At 54.5% G+C, this 21,836-nt stretch overlaps 1 protein-coding gene across 1 annotated transcript in view; it reads left to right on the top strand.

The window, feature by feature from the left end:
• DSCAML1 (DS cell adhesion molecule like 1) overlaps nt 1–21,836 on the top strand; it is a 339,836-nt gene that overhangs the window by 204,358 nt on the left and 113,642 nt on the right. The gene's annotated exons all lie outside the window — the stretch shown is intronic.

The raw sequence follows: 21,836 nt of genomic DNA, 5'->3' as shown, positions 1-21,836 counted from the left end.
CTTATAAAGTAGGAACAGCCTGAAGAGGGAGACAGGGATTGGAAGGTGTGCCGCTGCCCCCAGACAAGCCTTTGCTCCAGCTGTCCCTCCAGTCCGCTGACCAAATCCCCCATCGCCTGAAAGCCTGAGTGCCGCTGCTTTCCAGAACCAGAGACGCCTTCCCGGCCTGCGCACCTGCGCTCTCCCTGCTCTGACCCCAGGTCGTCACATACTCATGTCAGTCACGTTTGGGGGAGTCTGGCACGACACCGTGCTGCCACCTGGGTCAGCCTCATCTCCCCCGAATACTCTGCGTGCTCCCCTAAGGCAGGAGCCGTATAATACGCTTCTTTGCATCATTTTCTCCTCCTTGCCCTTCCTGCACAGAACACAGCTGAACAGCTGAACACATCTCGTGTGTGTGTGTGTGTGTGTGTGTGTAGGTCGGGCTGGTCTGGACTGTGCTAACACAGACCTTCAAAAGTTTAATGGCTCAGGGTGCCTGGATGGCTCAGTCGGTTAGGTGTCCGACTCTTGGTCTCAGCTCAGGTCTTGATCTCAGGGTCGTGAGTTTAAGCACCATGTGGGGCTCCATGCATGGGGGGAAAAAAAGGCATAATGGCTCAAATACAAGAAAAGTTTATGTCCAAGGCAATGGCCTTGTCGGTAGGTAACTCTTTAGGCACCTGGGCCCCTCCCGTTATACGGCTCCACCCCCAGACCACCAGGGCCAGGGAATAGAGCCAGGGTATCCACAGGGTATCCGAAAAGCCTGGGCCCCAGAACACCCCTCAGGAGGCTGGGGAGTGAGCTCCAGCCGTGTGCCCGGGGAAGAGGGGAATCAGGGATGCGGCTGAATATCAGCACCCCTGACGCCCAGACGGGATGCTCAGCCTGAGCCGTCTGTTAAGGTTTGGGGCTAAAGGAGCCCACCAGGGGTCTCTCCTCTCTTTGGCCCCCTGTTTCTTTGTGAGTAAGGGAGCCTAAAGCACCTGGCTTTCCGGCCAGCTGGGGTGGCGACAAGGGCCAAAGCCATAACAGCTCCAACAAAGATTTCATACTCCCAAGTACTCACGGAGCGATACGGCTTTTGAGACTGTCCCTGACTACGGCTGCCACGGATGGGGCCTGCCTCCTGTTTGGCCTCTGGTCTCCAGCACCTTCTGGCTTTTGAATGTTCTATCAAGCACGAGAGACCCACCGTGGCCGAGGAAGGCAGTAGTAGCTGGTAGCTAGTGGGCGCCGGGCCTTCTCCTTCCGCTGTGCGGGCATTCCCAGAGCATGTGCTGGGCGGGGTAGGAGGGAAGGTTCTCCTTCAGCGGGAAAGGGGTGGCCGCGTTCCCCTTCCCACAGTCTCCTTGGGGTGCTGCCCTTTGGTTGCCATCTGAGGAGGCTTAAAGGAGAACTTGGCATTTAGGGCTTCGTGCTCTCAGGGGGTCTGAACAGGTTCTGCTCTATGGTGTGGTGCTGGTGGGATGGGCCACTGGGGGCTGAGAGGAGAGAGGCTGCCGGCCTCATGGAGAGCTGCGTCTCTGCCGGACCCCTGCTTCACGTCCAAAGTCATGACAAAGGGACTCCTACCCTGGGAATCCGCTGGGGCAGGCGGCGCCCAGGGGGACAGGTCTGGGGCCCGGGGGTGGGGAGGCTCTGGATGGAACGGAAGGTAGACTTCTCTGCCTCCGGGCAGCGGCTGGGGGCGGGCAGAGGTAGCCCAGCCTGAAGGGCATCCTTGAAAGATTTCTCCAGACCCTGTGTCTGGGCATCTAGACCCATAAATGAGGATCCCCAGAGCCTCCAGAGTCCTGGCTGTGGTCACAGGCTGAGAGGGCATACGGACAGTCTAGCTCTGGGAGCAGATCAGGTTTGGAACTTTCGGATGAGCTCTGACTGCTGCCGGACACGAGTGAGCTTTGAGGGCTCCCCTGTGGCCCTCAGGAGCAGCAGGTGGACTTGAGCTGGTCGCTTAACCTCATGTTCCCCGTTTGGGGACGGGAATGCTAACACAATAGGGGTCCGTTATGAAGAACAATGAACGACACTGGGAAAGTGCTGGGCTTCCCAGGTGGTCACCCAGTATCAGCATGGTTACCGTTGTGACCATGAAGGCTGAAGGGACCCCACACACCTCCTGAATTTACTTTTCCCCTCTGTCTCTGGGGCAGACCCCGCACTCTGAGGGCAGGGACACTCAGGCCCACTGGCCTACACTTGAACTAGCAGGTGGGTGGGGACTGGGCCTTGATCAACAATCTTTTATCTAAGGAAGAGGGTGTGGCAGAAAGCCATCTTTACGGTTCTAAAACTAGGCAAGGACTACTTGCTTGCTTTAACTCAGAGTTTTGAGGACCCACTCTCCTCAAAGCGTATTCCCCCAGATACTGGCTTTCCTAATTAGTACTTACTGAGCATTCTTCTAAGAGCCTGTCATTGGTGTTAGATCAGATACAGAGCTAGTATGACCTGAGCACTCCCCCCAGGACAAAACAGGGTGAGGCAGGACCCGCCGGGCAGAAGAACAGGAGGTCGGAGTAGAGGCCCAAGCTTGGCCCAGGAATGCATTCCACGGGGGTGGGGGGGTGGGGGGTGGAATCCACATTAATGATAATGACCCTGAAATGCCAGATCCATAGTCAGCAGTCCTAACTCCTCCTTAAGCCTTCCCCACTGCCAGCTGGGGGACCTGGGACAAGCCCCACCCCCTGCTCAGCCGCCCTCCCCTCACCTCCCAAGACCAGGCTGGGAATCCAGCGAGGCCACAGCCAGATGCCCTTGGGAAAGCTAGAGCCTTGTGAGAACTGTTGGTAATTTGAAGAGGAAGGCCAGAGTACACATCTGTAGGTGGGGAGAGCAAGGGGCGGGGACTTTCCTCTCAAATAGCCACTCTGAGCAGGAGGCAGAGAAACTTAAGTCCCAGAGCCAAGCCTTTCCCTAGGACTGCCTGGAATCATGGCCTCACAGGATGATAGAGGCTAGGGCTCCAGGAGGCCCCAGAGAGTGGAGGAAAGAGCACTGGGCTGGGAGTCCAAAGCCTGACCACCCACATAACTCCAAGATCTTGAGAAAATCAATCAGTTAACCTCTCTCTCTCTCTCTCTCTCTCTGAGCTTCAATGTTCTCATCTGTGAAGTGTGGCCAATAATACCCACCTCTAGGGTTGTTGAAGGGTCGCTGTCCGTGTCTGCATTTGATGGTTATTCAATAAATGGTAGCAATGACTACAATGACAAGGGTGATCTCCCAGGTCCCCTCCTGCTCTCAAGTCCTCTGTTCCCCACCCAGAGGTCTCTCTCAGCCTCCACAATGATTTGTGCCAGAGCAAAGAGAGCTGTGCCCAGCTGTGGGTCCTCCAGAGTTCTGTCCCCATACCTTCCCCGCCAGGGCTCAGTTCTCCAGATCCTGCTGCTCCTTCTCTGTAATGAGGCTTGGATTTCAGTACCTCATCTGTCCGTGGCTCCTGGTGCCCAGTGGCAGATCACTTGCTACGGGAGCTGGGTTCTGTACAAGGCCAGTATTAATCCTTAAAGCTTAGCCTCTGCGCTCGGCTGCCATGTGTGGAAAGCTGGCCTTGCAGCTGGCGTGACGCCAGGCTGGTGGGGAGCAGGAGACCTGATCCTGCTTTGTGCTCTCCAGGGAGCCAGGCTCCAGCCTCAGCACCAGGCTCCAGCTGTCATGGCCAGCAGCTTCCTTGTGTTTTAGCTGAGCCTCCCCACCCCCACCACTATGAAGGGTCATGGCCCTCAGTGGCCCCTGGAGTAGATAGGCACAGTAGCAAAGAGCTCCGCCATCTGCCACTGGCTACTGGAACACCATTTACAATGTGCGATAGTCAAGGGGAATATTAATAGGTCTTGCACACACAGTAAACCAGTTCCTTTACTGCAGGACTTCTCAGAGCCTTTAATTGCTCAGTCACCCAAAATGTATGGAACACCTATGAGGTGCCTGGTTCTCATCTAGCTGCTGGGAAAAGGTTGTGAGTAAGACTACTTCTATGCTCTCATGGGTTTATAGTCTTGTGTCAGGGGCAATAGAAAATACATCTGTAAATAAACAAGAGAGCTTCAAATAGTGGTGGGCGCTAAGAAGAAAGGAAACCAGCAAAGGCATAGAAAGGGAACAATGGGTTCATGTGTGCTCTCCAAAGGCAAGCACAACCACATTTGCCATGAACAGCTTTCCGGGCAAGAATTCCTTGGAAAGATCCCGAGGAAACACAGCATTAGATAAAAGTTCATGTTAAATGTGTGGGTCTTCTGCATAAAACGCCGGAGGCACCCCCGTCATCTCCAGGACAGCACCAAGGCTTTCACCAACCGGCCGCCGCGCTCTGCTCCCACCAAACTTCCATAGGGTCTGGAAGCTCGAGATTCCTCCATCACGTTCTGCAAGTTTGGTCAGTGTTCTCAGAAAGTCCTTCCCTGCTTTCCATGCCTTGCAAACATGCCCTCACCCTCCGAGGCTGTATTAGCGGTAATAAATCTGCCGTAATGAACAGCTCCCAAATCTCAATGAGTTCGCACCTTACAAGTTTCTTTCTCAAGCCACATCGCTTGAGTCAGATGCCAGCAGAGCTCTCCTTCTCGTGGGGTCTCGGAGCCCTCCATGGGGTTCCGTATGTGGCCAGCAGGCAGAGAAGAGGGAGGGAGTGCGAAGGCACACGCAGGTCTTAGGAGCCCAGTCCGGACTGGGTGCATCATTCCTGCCCACATCCCATTGGTCAGTCAGACATGCCCCCTGGCTACTGGGAAATGGAGTTTTACTTTTAGCCCCCAGGAAAGGAGAACTTGGCCAAAAGCATTGTCTGGACCACAAAGACCCAGTTCAAATGTCACCATCTCTGTGAAGCCTTCCTAACCTTCTCCTTAGCAAAATTAGGACAGGATAAACTAGGGGTGGTAGCTTGGTGTAATAGAAGGGGTGTAGGATGGGGACGGAGGGACCTGGACTCCTGTTCTGTCTCTGCGCTGTGTGAGCGGGGATGGAGGGGAACCTGACTTCAGACTCCCCAGCTGTCGACATTTGCACCAGTGACTCTAGAGGCCTGGAGTCCCTCATCTGTAAAACAGAGAGATGATGGTGATACTCACAAGTACCCAGGAGGGTTTGGGGGGAGGATGAAATGAGGCCATGTACATGAAGAGCCTGACCTACAGTAAGGACTCAAAAATGTTGTCATTAGCATAAGCTCCAAGAGCCAGGTCAGGTCCTCCGTCCTCAGACCCTGACTCTGTCATAAAGGTGACAGTGAGGGGGATGAGGCCATTCTCCAAGCAATGCCTGTCCCTCTCACAGAATGCACCTGCTTTCCCACAGCTTTGGGACACCCAGGGGACAGGGTCTGCACTGTCCCCAGCTTGGCCACACTCCAACTCAAGCTTCCAGCTGCCCAGCTCTGAGTCATTGTGCCTGGTTGTGCATCTGTCATCCCCAGTGGGGATGGGCCTTTTGGCCCAGAGATAGGAGCAGCCCACAGCCAGCCAGTGCAGAGGGCAAGGGAAGAAGGCCTGAGGACCACGAGGAAGGTGAAATCGTGGGCCTGACCACGGGGGATGTGGGCATGAGGGAGCGATTTCGTTTCCTACATACAGAGCCCCTTCAATATGATAGATTCTGATCCAAGATTTTAGGATAGATCAGTGACTATAATAGAGATCCCTACCCTCATGGGGCATACATTCGAGTAGGAGGAGACTATTAACATAAGAAATAAATAGATGCTGTGTATATAGTCCTGGGCTCCTGAGCTAAGAGAAGGCAGATTAGGCAAAGGCGGGTGGAAAGGAGGGAGGACAAGCAGCAGAGCGGTCACAGGGTAACCTCACCCAGAAGGTGGGATTTGAGCTAGGACTTGAAGGAGGTGAGAAGGGGGTGAATACCTCTTGGGAAGAGCTTCCCGGGCAGGGGAACAGCTGTGACATAGGCCTGAGGCAGGAATGTGCCCAGCTTGGAAGTCAACACTGCTGTAGTGGAAATACTGCTGGGCCTGGCGGGCCCCTTGACTGAGACGGGCTCTGGAGCAGAGAAGCATCTTACTGGCCTCAAGAGACATATGTTCTCGGGTCGACAAAATAATTATACCAAGTAATGGCCTTCTCAGAGTACTCAAAGAACAAGGTATTTCTGAACACAGTAGAGATGTTTCTAGGCTTCCACGAGGGTTCTCTTGGCAAAGGTTTGTATACATGTGGGTTGTCTTGGGAAAGGCTAGGGGTTGATACCATTTCCTTGTAAGTTCAACATGATGGGGACAGGTGGAAGTCACCTTCCCCAGGTACGTTTCTAGGAAGGAGTGTGAGTCAGGCCTCTGAAGCTTTAAGACCAAATGACTCTTTTCCATCTTGCAGACGTGATGGTTAATAGACACCTTTTCCCCACACAAACCTGTTTGGCCAACTTTGGAAGCCTACTGAGGCGGGTAACCCCTCCCCTTGCTGCTCCCCACCAGGGCGCCTGGAAGCTCCTAGGCATCTCCTTTTGATGTTGGGAGGATCCTGATAAGCCTCAAGCCTGCAGACCCATCCTTGGCTTGTTGGCCATGTTTCACCCACATGAGCTCCCCTGGCTCAGCCTCTGGGCTCCTAGCCAGGCTGGCCCCAGCACCGATGCCCAATGGCACTCAGAGCCCTCTCTGCCCTCAGAATGGTCCCCACGGTCCCTTGGTCCATCCCAAAGGGAAACCAAGCCAACTCTGCCCTTTTCCCTACACCTGTCATTTTAAAAATTACCTCCCCTTCGGAGTCTGCTGTAATAACCTTCCTCTTGGTCCTAGCCCTTATAACACGTCCTGCTTTTACTCTTTCCTGACATGAAGGAGTCAATGTCATAGTCCTCAGGTTCCTCACAAGCTATCACAAAGTTAGCATGTGTGAGGGGCAAACTCTAAGGCAGAGGAGGGCCTGTGTGATACAGGAGGAGATTGGGAACCTCAGGACAGGACCTGATTTCCCTCTGGCACAGGGCTGTTCACAAAGGCAAGTTTGGAAGTAGAGAGCTCAGAAAAGGAGGAGATTTTATTTTGTTTTTTTAAAGATTTTTTTTAACTCGTTTATTTTAGGGAGAGTGTGCCAGCAGGGTGGGGAGAGAGAAGGAGGGAGAGAGAGAGAATCTGAAACAGACTCCACACTGAGTGCAGATCCTCATGGGGGGCTTGATCTCGCAGCCGCAAGATGAGGTTATGACCTGAGCTGAAACCAAGAATCAGACACTTAACCGTTTCACCAGCTGAGCCACCCAGACGCTCCTACTGGTTTTTAAAATGCATCTGGCCCCTTCCTCCTTCCCTGTCCTTCCAGTTTCTGTCTCAGCTCAGGGGGCTCAGTATCTAACAAACTTCTAGAGAGCCTCTAGAGCTGGGAAACTGGAAGGCCCGGGGGCTCTGCCCCAGCACGGGGTGGGGGCAGGCTGAGGGGCTGCTGTGCCTTCCATCCTTTACGGTGCTGCTTTGTTCTTTGGGTTTGGTTTCTTCTCTCTTCCTCTTATCCTGAAACTATAAACGTTCCTCCTATAGGCAGGAGATAAGCGCGCTAATATAAAGTGGCAAACTGCCCCCAAGTTAGTGGCAAGCAGGCTGCACTCCAGGGCTGGTTTTGGGGTGGGTGACACACAACCAGGAAATGGGTTTCAAGTTGGTAACTGCTGTTGACATTCACCTCATTTCAGTAATTCGTGGGCTGGGCGGGGAGGCACCGGTGGTCTGTGTTGGTGAGTAGCGAGAACAGGAAGTTTGTTTTCTGGATCAGACTCCATGTGGTATCTGCTGGCCTTAACATGCCCATGATATGGATATGACGATCCCCATTTTAGGAAGAAGGAAACAGAGTCCAGAAAAATGAAGTGACTTCCTTCCTTCCTTCCTTCCCTCCGTCCTTCCCCAAGGGTCTAGTCCCTCGAGGACTCGTCCCCCCAGTCAAGCAGACCCTCATCTCAACATTTTGTTGGAACTCAGAGAATGGTGTTCAACACAGACCACATGCCATGGGAGCTCAGAGGAAGGAACGCTTCTGAGGGGATATGGGAGGCACACAGAAGAAGTGGCATTTTCATGGGGGTTGGTCCACACGCCCTGGTGAGAAACCCCAGCCTGGCACAAGGGGAAAGAGGCTGTGATGTACTCCGGGAGCTGTCCGGAGTACAACGGTGCACCCTGTTCTTCCTCAGATCTATGCCTCTAGCAGAGGCTGTGAGTCCACACTAGCTGCCTCCTCACCCTCTCTCCTGGCTCGCTCCTGCCCCCTCCCCGCCCCTTCCCTGCAACATGAGCTTCCTGGCTTCTATGCCCCGGAATCCTTGTATGCAATCATTTATTCATTCCATATCTGCCACGTGACACCATGCAAGGCACTAGGGATACCTCCAAGGTCAGAACAGACATGGCTTCATTCCCTACAGAGCAGTGCATCCGTAACAGGAAAATGCAGAGTGGACAGAGGCAGTGAGCCAGGTGCTCTGGGGGCATGTGCCACGGTGTCCAACCCAACCCGATGGTCCTGGACGGGTTTGTGGTGAAAGTGAAAGCTGAATTATAACCTGCAGACGAGACTTGAGGGGAGGAGGTGGGTGGGGGTGGGGAACAGAGACCCGGACCAGCAGAGGCAGGAGAACCGCATGTGCAAAGGCCCAGTGGAAAGGGAGAGAGTCAGGAGGAGCTTCTAGCGGGCAGGTGGAGTAAGGTGAGGGGCAGGGGCCGGCAGGAGACATGGCTGGAGAAATGGGCAGTAGCCTTATCATGAAAAGCTCCACAGAATTATAGACAGGAGTTTCTATCAACAGCAGCATTGTCCACCACAGGGTTTTAAGAGAAGGAATGGCGGAATCAGAGAGTGCTATAACTGGGCGAGGTCTGCAGGAGTTCATCTGGCATGAACTCCTACGTTGCACAACAAAACCAAAGTGGAGGAGAGGAGAGGGAAAGCCAGGGAGCCAGGATCACTGCACTGAATCGGTTAGAACATAGGTCTCCTGACTCAGCCCTGTGCCCACTGTCCTGGGCCATGGGCTCGCTGCTCACTGCCTGTTAGGGAGGGATCTGAGGGTGTCCAGGGAGAGGGCTTATGTCCACCTCACAAGTTCTGGTGAGAGGAGGGTGGTGAGTGCCCCTGCAGTCCCCACACAGCCTGGCCAAGAGCTGTGTTCACCAGTGAGCCCTGTGCCCCTGGTCTGGGAGGGGCTGCCCCTGCAGGGGGACCTTTCCGGTTCCTCTTCTGGACAGTGGCTGTGCCAAGGGGCCTAGTGCCCACCACCATCTTTGTCCCTGCAGCCCAAACATCAGGACAGCCTCTGGACTGGGCCAACCAGGACTGAGGAGTTGAAGCTTTGTTAAGCTTTCCCTGCCACCACCTCACGAATCTTTTAGTAAATGAAGATGAATTTTACCACAATAAGTAAAGCCTCAGAGGGAACGGGGAGGAGGGGAGAAGGGGTGCCCATGTGACCTGGAGGAAAGCCCTTGCCGTGGAAACAGGGATGCTGGGCAGGACTTTCTGAGCCCATGGGACCTCTCCCCAGTCTAACAGGACATGGCAAGATGCCCCCGGCAGGTTATACAGAGTGGGTTGCCCTCTCCAAGTTCTAGAAGGTTCTAGAAAGAGCCTTGGTAGTTGTCGAGAGGTGGGGTTCTGGTTCTGGCTTTCCCACTAAGGAGCTCTATTTTCTTGGGTGTAAAATAGGATGATTGCTATCCGCTTGGCCCGCTTCATGGGACAGTGTGCTCGTCCGTGAGAAGCTGGATTTGAAAGGGCTTCTATTGACAGCACGATGAGGATTTGACAGTGGGGAAAGGGACTGCGGTGGCCAGGGGGCTGTTTCCAGAAGCTTGGAACATCACCCCTCTGGGCTTAGTGGAGTTCTGTGTGGAGCTACTATGCTGATTAAATGAGATACTACGTTAAAAATGCCTCGCTGGCAGCTGTGTTCGCCGTTATCCGTGACCTTCGTCATCTTTTCTAGCCCTTGATTCCTTCAGCATGTCCCTGGTCAGAGGGATTCCTCCTCCCTTTCAAAGAAGAAGTCTACCTTCTCTGGGGCCCCCACCACACACCATCCTACCCCCACCCTTCCCAAAACTCGCCCAAGGAGCTCTGCCTGCGGGCTGGAGCTTCCCTGGAAGGCCTTTTTTAGGGGCTCCTGCCCCACCCCCCAGGTCCCATCTCTCTTCTCGCCTGGGCCTGACACCCCGACCAGCCTGCACAGCTCTGCACCTGAAAGCACCTCTCTCATGACTTTTGTCCTTGCCTGGGGTCTTCCTGTGTTCCCCCTTCCCTCTGTCCACTGTGGGGCTCTCTGCCCCCTTCCTCCGGCCTGGCGCCTGCCCTCTGACCAGCGCCTCCTTCTTGCCTCACCATTCCCGGGGGTGCTGTGGGGTCTGCAGCAGCCCCTCAGCCTGGCCTCGTACTGTTCCTCTTCCTGCTTCGTGGCCCCCAGCTCTGCCCCATTCCTGGCAGACACACTGGTTAGATCTGATGCCCAGCCTGGCCTTTACAGCTCTTCTCCTCTTTCCTCGAATTCTCCCCTATCAGGGTTTCTCTGCCTCAGCCCTACTGACATTTGGGACCTGATGTGCCTGTGGGGGGATGTTTAGTGGCAGCCCTGCCCTCTCCCCAGTGGATGCCAGCAGTGCCCCCCCACCCAGCTGTGACATCCAGGTGTCTCAGACACTTCCACGTGTCTTTCTGGGGGTCAAAATCACCCCCACTTCAGAACCACAGCCATATGCCTATAACGTTTTGGCCCAGAACACCCTTCCCAACTTTCTCTGTGGGGTTCGTTCCCTCTCCCTGCTGTCCCCCCATCTCAGAGCAATGCTGCCCCACCCCTGCACCGCCACAGCCACCACCACCACTTTGCGGCCCAAACTGAGCTGATAAGCACTTTCTCTGACTCTACCTACTGTTTTTCTTTTTGGTTGCTCAAAGCCAGGCCCACTCAAGATGCAGAAAGAAAGAAAATGCAAATTGTACACAGTGAAATGCTTTGCTGGTGCCTGGGGCTCTCCCTTGTTTTCTGCTGCATGGAAGAGGAGAAAGGCTGGGCTGTGAGAGACCCCACTAGAGCTCCAAGGAAGCCACAGCCACACCCCACTAGTCCCCACTGTGGCCTTGGCCCCTTGCTAATGCCAAGTACCTCCTGGTGGGGGGGCAGGAGTGGGCCCGGCTGACCTGGAGGGGCCTGGTTCCCCCAGGATGGGGACCCTAAGCCAGCGCTGTGCTCCACAGATGTCCAGAAGGCAGGTGGGAGCAGGCCAGTGGTTTTCTGGAAGGACATTTGGAGGTCTGCGTCTGTTCTAGGGCGTGTCTGAGCCCCAGAGCTGACACTAAGCACATTCCCGAGGCGGGGGGGGGGGGTCACCTTCTATCTTGTTATGGCCTCTTCAGCCAAACTCTGCCTGGCACCTCCTTCCCCAAGCCTCAGCTTGCTTGACCTCCCATCCATGATGCTCGACTCTCCCGAGAGGATCTAGGGAACATTTTCAGTTCCTTCAGCATCTTCACAAAGAGCTCAGAAGAAACCTTGTGCCCATTTTAAAGACCCTTCATCCAATATCTAGTCCAGCTCCTAGCCCGCGGGGCCCCGTCTGGACTGGCCTTTCCCTGCACTGCCTCCGGGAAGGGCATTGCTCCCCCTCTCGCTGGGGAGATGCCAACACCCCATCCCTTTAACCAGCACCGTCATCCCCACTAGACCAACTTAACCCAACAAAAATGGATCATTAGGCACAATGCCTAAGAAGATGTAGGCACGGGGGCTCCTGGGTGGCTCAGTGGGTTAAAGCCACTGAGGTCATGATCCCAGGGTCCTGAGATCGAGCCCTGCATTGGGGTCTCTGCTCAGCGGGGAGCCTGCTTCCTCCTCTCTCTCTGCCTGCCTCTCTGCCTACTTGTGATCTCTGTCTGTCAAATAAATAAATAATATCTTTTAAAAAAAAAGATGTAGGCATAGGCATACAGGCTATTAAGCTCTAGCTATAAAAGGATGCCAACCCTTCACCAGTGCTGGACAAGCTGACTTCTCAAGGCCCTTGACCTTCACTCGGGAGTGGATGACTCGGCTGCACCTGTCTCTTTGGCTCCCAGCATTCATGCGGACCACAGAGGCACGTGGCTGCAGCGGCAGTCAGGGTCCCCGGTCCTGGTGCCCTGGAGTCAGGGGGGATCCCAACCAGGGCATATTGACAGGATATGTCTTTGTCGCCAACTTTCCTTCATGTCCCTTCCACCTACTCCCTCTTGGACCCCCTGGTAAGGCCACGTGGGAGGATGAGGGAAACTGGGCAGCACACGGCTTAATGACACTGAGCCTGGAAAGGAAGAAGTCTGGTTCTCCCTCCCTCTCTCCCTCCTTGCTTCCCTCCCTGCCCTGTTCATCGTCCTACAGCACTTCTCCTGTCCTGCATGCTAGCATCCAGAAACCTTCAGTGGCCCGGCACAGCTTATCAGATGCTACCCACCTCCTCCCCTGGCATTCAAAGCCTCCCCCAACCAGCCCTTGCCTCTGGACCACCTGGACTGCCCATGGCCCCCAGTGTATCCCTTAGCTCTCTGAGGATGGCATTCGGCTGCATGTAATAAAAGTCATCAGCTAGGACTTGGCCAAACAGGAGAGGGTGTCTGGGAGCAGGCAATGCAGGCCTGCCCCCGGCGGCTCAGAAAGCAGCCCCTTTCCCTTCCTGCCCATCCTGTCTCTGCCTGTCTCTGTGAAGCTGATGAATCTAGGTACGGCCTCTCTGGTGGAATCAGACCATATTTGTGCTCCCGTGACTGGCTTCTGTCATTCAGCCTCACGTTCTCAAGGATGATCCGTGCTGGAGCGGGTGACAGAATTTGCTTCCTTTTTTAGACTGAATATTATTCCGTTGTACGAGGACACCCCGTTGTGTTAATCCACTCATCTGCCGGTGGAGTCCAGGCTTTCTTGCACTTTTTGGCTCTCGTGAACCGTGCTACTGGGAACCTGGGTGTACAGATACACTGTAGAGTCCCCGCGTTCAGCTCTTTGGGGTCTGAACCCTGAAATGGAACCTCTGGGTCATCTGGTGGGGCTGTTTTGATTTTTGAGGAACCGCCATCCTGGTTTCCATAGGGCAGCGCCATTTTACGTTCTCTGCCGCAATGCACGACGGTTTCATCTGTCCGCATACTCGCCGGCTCGCGCTGAAAGGCCAGACTGGACCACAGGCGGGTTTTAAGCACCTTGGCGTATGTCCCTCATTTAGCAGAGCCCCCGATATGTACCCAGCGCTCCACAAACGGGTGCTGAATACTCATCTGACTTCTCCTGTATGCGTCCAGACCCCATACATCCTTTCAGGCCCGCAGAGAATCCTGACTCCCTGGTGCCCTCTCACCTGGTGACAGCCCAGTGGTCTTTGCCCTTGTCCCTCCCCTTCATCTCCACACTGCAGCATTTGAGGAGGGTAGGGGCAGCACCCCGACTTGAACTCCTGTTGCTCTGTGGATGTGGCTTCTCCCCAACTGGATGCTAAGCTTCGTGAGGATCAGGATTTTGTCCTTGACCTTAGCAGTTTCCCAGACCAGCCTGGGAGAATCCCGAGTGCATCATGGGCCCTTAATACACAGACACTCAGGTGTGTGCTTAATCAGATTCCCTGGGACAGCCTCGTTCACCACAAGGCAATGGGGTGATTTCCTGGAGTTGAAACGCCCCCTGGATTTGAAGCTAAAGCTTGCCCTGTCCACCCTGTTACCTCCAACAAGACATGTCACCTGTTGCGTCCTCTTCGGAAAACTGTCAGTGTTTCAGGCATGAGGAGGGCCTCTTGCATATTTCTTTCCTCTCTAATCTCCCAAGGACCCTGGGAAGTAGGTAGGGCAGCGTTTATTTTACCTGTTTTCAAGAGGAGACTGTTATGGCTCAGAGAGGTTAAGTGATTTGCCCAAAACGCTCAGCTGGTAATTTCCAGGACAGGCCCTCTGACCCGCTCACTCGGTAATTGCCCCCCTGTCCAGCTAACAGGAACGCAGGGCTGGGAGGATTCAGTGAGAGCCTGGACAGGAAAGTGCTTTGTGGACACCGGGGTGCTTTCTGCCTCTTCAGCAACTGTCCGTCCGTGTAGACTGGAGACGGTCCTTGTAGATCCAAGCGAGATGGTCTCAGATGGGGGTTTGGTCAAAGGAGGAGGGCGGAAGAGGGATCCTGGGTTCTCTTCCAGGCACCTGAGGGTTCTGACAGCTGGACAGGACAGGGAGGATGCTCCCCGCCACTCAGCAAGGAGTTAGCGCCAAGGGGAGAGTTTTTACCTCTGCCCCCTTTTTGCAGGGAGCAGAGACAGACCAGCGCAGGTACGATTCCTCCAAGACGTCTGCTAGTCTCCTGGCTGACTCCCTGGAACCCGCGGGCTCTGGTGCCACACCTCCCCAGCCTCTCTCCCTCCTTCTCCAGGGCTAGCCCCCCACCGCCCTCCCCGGGCCCCACCTCCTCTTCCCCCTCCTGCTCTCTCCTTTCACAAACATAATGAGTTTGATAAGAAATTGTCTCGTTAACAGGATTAGCCACGGAAATCTCTTGTCCCCTCCCATTCATTCTGTAATGCTCCTGCCTCGTGGCCTGTAATTTTCTGCTGGTATCAGAGGCTCCGGACCACCTCAGGGATATTAATTCCTACTTGTTCTTTGATCGTGTGACTGTTGATATGCCAGGATGCACCCCCCCCCCATGGCTGCTGGGTCACAAGGCCTTACGGGGAAATTACATCGAGGGGAAATTACACTGAGGCCCTCACAGGCTGGCTCCTTCCAGCGCCAGCGGCTTCCTGGGTTTCTGCTGCTGTCACCCCTTCCCGCCCCACTATCCCCCCTCAGCTTCCAGTCCTGGGAGGGGAGGGGGGCAGTGACTACCTCTATCTTATTATAGGCCAAAGACATAGAGCTCAAACTGGAGCTCAAAAGGAGCTTGCTCCTTTCCTTCCCTTTCAACCCCTTCCCCTCCCCACCCCCACACACATGTTCCTCGGAAGACTCTAGAGAGGGACACACAGAGATAGTTGGGCTCGGTGGATGGGTGTTCAGCATTGGACCTGGGTTCACTTCCTGGGTCTGCGCTGCAGACAACAACTTGTCCAAACTCTCTGAGCCTCGGTTTTCTCATCTGTACATTGGGGATGACAATACCCATCTGGCAAGGTTGCAGTAATGCACTAAGTACAGTGCCTGACACACAGTAGTAGGTGGTCAGTTAATCCCGTTTTCCTTCTCTGCTCTTACAAAGACTGGAACTTAGTGGGGGTGGGGAATATAGTTCTGAGAATTTACCAAGAAATTATCGTTTCAACCCTAAGTTATATCCCCAAGCTCTTTCCTTGAGTGGATTCGCTCTGACCTTTGCCCTCCCAAATTTCTTTCTCTATATACGTCTTTAGGGACTTGATGCAGAGGAGACTTATGGCCCCCTTAACCCAAAACATTAATTACTAGAAAGCTCAGCATATTGGATGAATCCCAAGAAGAGGTAGCAGGAAAGAAGAGGCTTGCCTGACCTAGGGCCCTCAACTGTGATTGAAGGCAGAGCAGAGAGACATCCTGAGAAAGAGACCATGCCCAGAATAGGCCATGGCCAGGGGCAAGAGGGTCGTGCTGGGTGAAACCCAAACTCTGGGTTAACAGGGACTTTAGAGGGAGAGGTAGAGATATAGGGAGACCAGAGCCTGGAGGAGTTGACCCACCACAGAGATAGCTAGCATATTGTTAGAGTTAGAAGAGGGGAAGCCAGAGCTAAATCTGGGTTGATTTGGAAACAGTTTTATGACTGATTACTCAGAAAAGTATCAGAGAGTGAGAGGCGGGAAATTGTACCTGTCTGGTGAATGAGCTCAGCATTCCAAGTGCTGGGACCACTCTGCACACGGTGGGGGGGCAGCCTGTGCCCAGGGAGCTGGTGGGGCCAGAGCTGCACTCAGAGGATCCAGGCCAGTGTCACCACTGGAAATATACATGCACAAAGAGCACAACCGGTGCTCACATCCCTGGTGAAGCCTGCACTGTGTACTCAGCCTAGGGTAAAGCCTTTGCCTGCGTTTGTCCATTGTGAAAGATGGCCTTTGTCCATAGCTAAGGTCAATAAACAGACCCTGGGCTTGCAGGCTGGGGCTGTTGGAAACCCTAGGGTGATTTGAGACTTCTGTCCTTAAGGAGTTGTGGAATCAGACAATCTGGGTTCCGATCCCAATTACGTTGTTTTCTAACTGTATGACCTTGGGCAAGTATCTGAATCTCCACGAGCCTGGTTTCCTTATCTGTAAGATAGGGATAATCTTGTGTGTGAAGCCTCTTGCACTCTGCTTGGCACTTAATGGAAATCCATAAATGAGAAGGACGTCCCTCCCACCCCCCTCGTCCCTCCCCCGTGCACAGGCACCAAGGAAGACAAGCATTTTTAAGATTGTGAACAAAAACTTAGTGAGTGATAAAAGCCTGGTAAGGGATACAGGTACCCCAGGTTAGGGGAGGAAGAGGAGGAGAAGGCCTGGGGAAGGGAGGTGAGGTTCCCAACAGGTAGGCTGTCATTTCGAGCTTAAAGGTGGGGAGATGGCACAGTGGTGAGGAGAAGCGCTCAGGCCAGTTACTGTGGGGGCAGAGCGCTTCTGCCTCTCATCATTTCAGTGAGACAGCCTGGCTGGGAGAGCTGATGAGACACGGACGCCGAAGGACTGTGAGCATGCCTGCTTCTCCTGACAAGTGCCCTGGCTGGCTTTGCTGATGGACCATGCCGCTGGGGCGATTAGCCTGTAAATAGAAAAGCTGGGTGCTCAAAATAATGGAATTGCCTCCGCTGTCTGAGCGGTGTCAGAGGATTTTCATGGGTGCTAAGAAGGGGGAAGCAGGATGCAGGAGTAATCCAGAACCACCAGCCCCAGCGGTCACTCCCAAGTCCTGAGAAGCTTCGCATCAGCATCGGGCGGGTTCTCCTTCCCCAGAAGCTGTGCGGTAAGAATAACAAGAGCTAATGTTTATCGGGCAATCGCCGCACAGGTCCCGGGACAGGCACTCGCATGTTTGCAACAACTTCGACTCTGTGATTCATACTATTATTAGCATAGGTTTATAGATGAGGAAACTGAGTCACAGAGGTTAGGTAACCTGAACAAGGTCGCACTGTGGAGCCAAGGTCGGTCTGACGTCAGAGCCCAAGTACTTAACCATAGGGGTAAAAAGTTTCAGATTCATGCACTCATTCGTCTGTCTGTCCATCCATCCACCCATCCACCCACCTACCCATCCATCCATCCATCCATCCATCCATCCACCCGTCCATCCATCCATCCATCTATCTGTTCAAAAAATATCTTTAAGCACCACCCCCATGCAGGAGCTGAACCCAAAACTGATCCCAGAGTAATGGAGAGCAACCCAAGCTGTCATGGAGGTCATGATCTCGTTAATGGGTATGCACTTGACCAACTTCAGCAAGTGCCAGACTTGGGCCATACCAGGGATTGGGAGGCAGCGATGATGGGCAGCTGCCCTTGGCCTTCGGGGGCTCTGGCCACTCATCATGGGAGGTTCTTCTCTCCGCAGCATGTGGACGCAGGAGGCCTCTGAACCAGACAGTCTCCTGGGGTGGAGAGACAGTAAATCAGGAGGCAAACCTAGGAAGGACAGAGGGGTGGTCTCCACTGCCATCCCGGTGCCCTTGGAGCCACATCGAAGGGGTTTCGAGAGGTCACAGTACCACGCTCCTTGTAGCCAAACACCTTTCTGGAACACTGTAGGATCAGCTGTCTCATTCTTTCTCTAACTCCCCAATTGTCACCACACTGTCCAAAGGAAGGACTGGGACAGAAAGAGGAGGCAGCTCCCTGAGACCTCACTGCAGCCCTGCATTAATCCCCCATTACAGAGGAGGAGGCTGGGGGCGAGGCCCTCCTGTCCAGGACCTGGTCCAGGTCACACAGCAGCTAAGGGGCGCGGGGGGTGGTGGTGGTGGCAGTGCTTCCGATGGCAGATAAGTGCCCTGTAGCATATTCCCAGAAGTCGCAGGGGCGAGGAAGGGGGACATGAGGTATCTGTAAGGAACTTGCATTCTATCTGGGAATACAGGAATGGCTCTTGTGGACTGGTCAGGGAACAATGTAAATGTGAGAGCTGAGGCTCTCCAGGGTCCCACAGTGTGGCCTCACAGGTGGAGACGTGCACTGTTTGGAGAAGGAGAGAGAATCTGCATTAGCTGGACTTTCCAAGAGGATGTCCAGAAGAAAGAGGGTTCAAGAAGGGTCTTATAGGGGTGCCGGGGAGGTGAGTGGCCCTCCCTGTGGGAAGGAGCTGGTGGGGATGCCCAGAGGAGGGTGGCGCGGTGGGAAGTGGCTTAGCCAGAGTGAGGCTCTGGATTCGGACAGCCCCAGCTCTATGATTTGGGGCAAACTGCTTTGAGCTTTCTGATGGTCAGTTTCCTCATCTGTGAGAGGGGAGGGGAAACCTCTCCCTCAGTAAGGCCGTAGCAAGGTGTGAATGAAAGATCGTGTCAGGAAGAGCCCCTAGCTTGGTACCTGGAAGCAGTCCCCTTGTCCTCAGCCTCTGGTGCAGAATGAGGGCTGGGCCTATGGCAGGGGTCAGGACCCTCAAAGGGCCTGCAGTCTAGGGACGGTGCCAGGCTCCTGGTGACTCAGTGCACACTTTATCGCAGCTGGTATGGTGCACAGGGAAAGAGGACCTGAGACAGATGCGCGGGGAGGGTCTTTTCGAGGAGGGGAGAGCGAGCTGAGCTCCAGCGGGGCAGTGGTCAGCATGCACTTTGGGAAGGAAAGGGGCAGGGGTCCCAAGGGGCCAGGGTTGGAGGAGGAAGAAGCTGGGGTTTCTGGAGGAACAGAGGAAGGCCCCCGTGGCTGGAGTTGGAACCACCCATCAGGGATCAGCAGAAGCATGGTGGGCTTTGATGCCCCGTAAAGGATTTTGGTCTTTATCCTGAGAGAAATAGGAAGCCACGGGGTGGTTTATGGCGGGATCAGATGTCCATTTTAAGAAGCTGTAGCTTTAGGGAGGGATATGAATCAAACGAGGCCCCAGCAGGTGTGGATGTATAGTTGGGGCCTTGATGCAGAGTTGGCTGATCACGATATGCGCAAAGTGCTATGGGGCTAGTGATCGCTGTGGAGGCCTCGGGGGGCCAGGGGGATCAGAATGGATCTCTTACCCCACCCACGATAAAAGGAAAATCTCAGCTACTCCATGACCCATAGTGGTTCCAGCTGCAGCATGGTCATTGCGGGGAGGGTGGAGAACAGAGTTGGGAGCCACACATGGGAGGTGAGCCCTTGGGGGGCAGTCACCGTCCATCTGCCCCAGGCCCAAGGATGCAGGGTCCCCCTCCCTGCCGGCCGCCAGGCTATCGGGGTTCTGTAGAAGCAAGGCTGCTTTCCCGGATTGTAATAATAGTTATTTCTATTACACCATGAACATCTGACACATGGAGCGAGGCGCTCGGAAGCCCCCCCAGTGGGTAACATAAAAGTGGGGGTGGGGGCTCCGGGGAGGCTGGGAGGCCATGTGCAGCCGGAGGAGGACGGGGAAGAAAGAGGCTTATTTCAGCACCCTGTTATTACAGCATCTTGTTTTCATAGTTTGTTCAACAGACCTCTCTCCCTCTCCCTCCTCCCCCCTCGCCTCTCTCTTTTTCATCTTCCTCTCTCAGCAAATCCATTTAAATGCAATTCTATTCTTAAAGCGCCCCTCTCATGCATGTCTAATGAATGTCAGGGAAATGCTATTACAATGGGGCTGAGGAGGATCCGATCGGCAGTGTGTGTACAAGTCATTTGAAAGGAAGCCTGGGAGTGCTCCAGCTTTATTACAGCATAATTAGAAATAAAATCTTGTTGCAATAGGAGAATGAGAGATGTGTGCTAATCCTGGGGTAGGGAAGGATAGAGCTGTATTTGGAGAAAGGGACTCAGGGAGAGAGGAGACCAGCCTCTGCTCCTCGGTCTCCCTCCGCCAGAACTCTCCTGCTGGCTCCCCTCCCCAATCCCGTCCATCCCAGCACCCCCTGGGAGCTCCAGGTCCTGGGCAGTGCCCCGGAGACAGTGCTGATGCCCTCCTAGGTCTCAGCTGCCCAAAGCAGTCAACCCACCAGGGCTCCCGGGAGCTGAGTCTGGTCCCTCCCTGGGAATCCACACCGTCCTCCTTGCTCAAGACGCCAGCTCGTGGGCAGCTGGGAGGTGGTGGGAATGGTCTACAGCACCCTGTGCGTGCAGGCCAAAGCCCAGGGCAGGTGGTGAGAGCCCCCCACCCCACTGCTATGAGAATTATACATTCCCTTATCCATTAACTCATTCAGTTATTCAGTAATGACTAACTGACTCCCTCTTATGTGACAGGCACTGCGTTGGGCATGATCTTTATATCATTTAATGCTCCCAGGAAATAGGTTCAGAGAGGTCCAGTGGCTCACCCAACACCTTCCAGCAAGGAAGGGAAACATGGTTCGAACCCATGCCCTTTTGAATCCAGATGGGGCCTTTTCTGCTCTACGATGCTATCAACATCCTTGGCCCTCAAGAGACCTCAGGTTCCCATCCCTCCAGTGACCCCATCTCTTATAGGGGCCAAAGGCAGAGATAAAGATAGGGAGCATGGCCCATCTCCCTTCCAGGGCAGACGTGGGGACTCCGGGCTGGTGGCAGCTCAGCATGGTCAGGCTAGGACGACCATGGGGGTCAGGCGCTGTTACACCCTTGTAGACCACTCTGGACTGGGGTGTTGAGACCACATTGGCTCCTGTGCTCAGCACTCCTCAGAGCTCTCGCTGAGATGGGGTTAAAAAGAGAGACACACCCTCCCCCCACCCTTGCCGGGCCAAGTGGAGGGAAATTGTAAAATCACGAGGAAAGTGAGGCTTGGGAGATCCCTTCAAAACAAGTCCCTTCAAATGGTCCCATCTCCTCATTCATCAGTTAGGGAGATGGGCCCAGGGGGAGCACTGCAACTTGTCCAAAGTCCCCCAGCAAATTCACAATTAGGCTTCTCATCTCCCAGGCCAGTGCTCTCAGCCCCACCAGGCCTGCCTCTGCACAAGCCTTTCCACGGGAGAGACTCTTATAAACGACATTTCTAGGTCACGGTGCTCTTCCAAGCAAAACCTCCACCCTTTCTGGAAGACCACAGCTGGGTAGAGATGAGGAGACCACCTCGGCGCTTCCAAGTCAGCCAAACCCTAGAGCTAAGCGTGGCCCGTGGCTGGATCCAGCCAGGAAAATATGACTGCTGTGGTCAGCTCTGGGTCCCTCCAGCCTTGCGGGGAAACAGAGTCTGGGTCACACCCCGTGAGAACCGGATAAGGTCGGCATCTCTCTATAGTTCCATATCCTCCTCTTTGACCACTCGCTGTCTCACCTACAGGGGCAGCAGTGGGCACAGAAGGGCATAGGCCTTCTTGCAAGGCCTCCTGGGGACACGTGGTCTGTTATGCCACCATCGGGAGCCTGACACACCCACCAAGCCCCAGCCCAGCCTGGCATCACACCTTGAAGACAAACAGGAGGCCTTGGTGCCTTCCCCAGTACCTGGGAGCCCTTATGCCAGGAAGCAGGCAGGTAGAGCTGCCCCCGGGTGCATGGAGGTTATGGAATTGTGAGGTGCTCTGGCTTAGCTCCCCACTGGAACCTTCGCTCTGGCATTTGCTCATGCTTCCTGCCGGCCAGAGACAGGGCGAAGTTTCTGGCTCTGCATACCTTATCCGGATTTCATAGCAGAGGTCCTACCTCCCATCCATCTGGCCTCCCAGATGCGTGCATGCTCCCAGACTTGAGTTCCACTTGGGAAGGGAAAGACTAGCCATGTGCCCCTCTAGGCCCCAGTCTCCTTGGGCGCCCTGTGCGGTGGTAGGTGAGATTTGGATGTTTGAAAGGGAGCGCA

The sequence above is a fragment of the Neovison vison genome, chromosome 7, assembly GCF_020171115.1.
Source record: "Neovison vison isolate M4711 chromosome 7, ASM_NN_V1, whole genome shotgun sequence".
Taxonomy (NCBI): Eukaryota; Metazoa; Chordata; class Mammalia; order Carnivora; family Mustelidae; genus Neogale; species Neogale vison.
The sequence above is the reverse complement of the archived record's forward strand: the minus strand, read 5'-3'. Positions and strand labels throughout refer to the sequence as shown.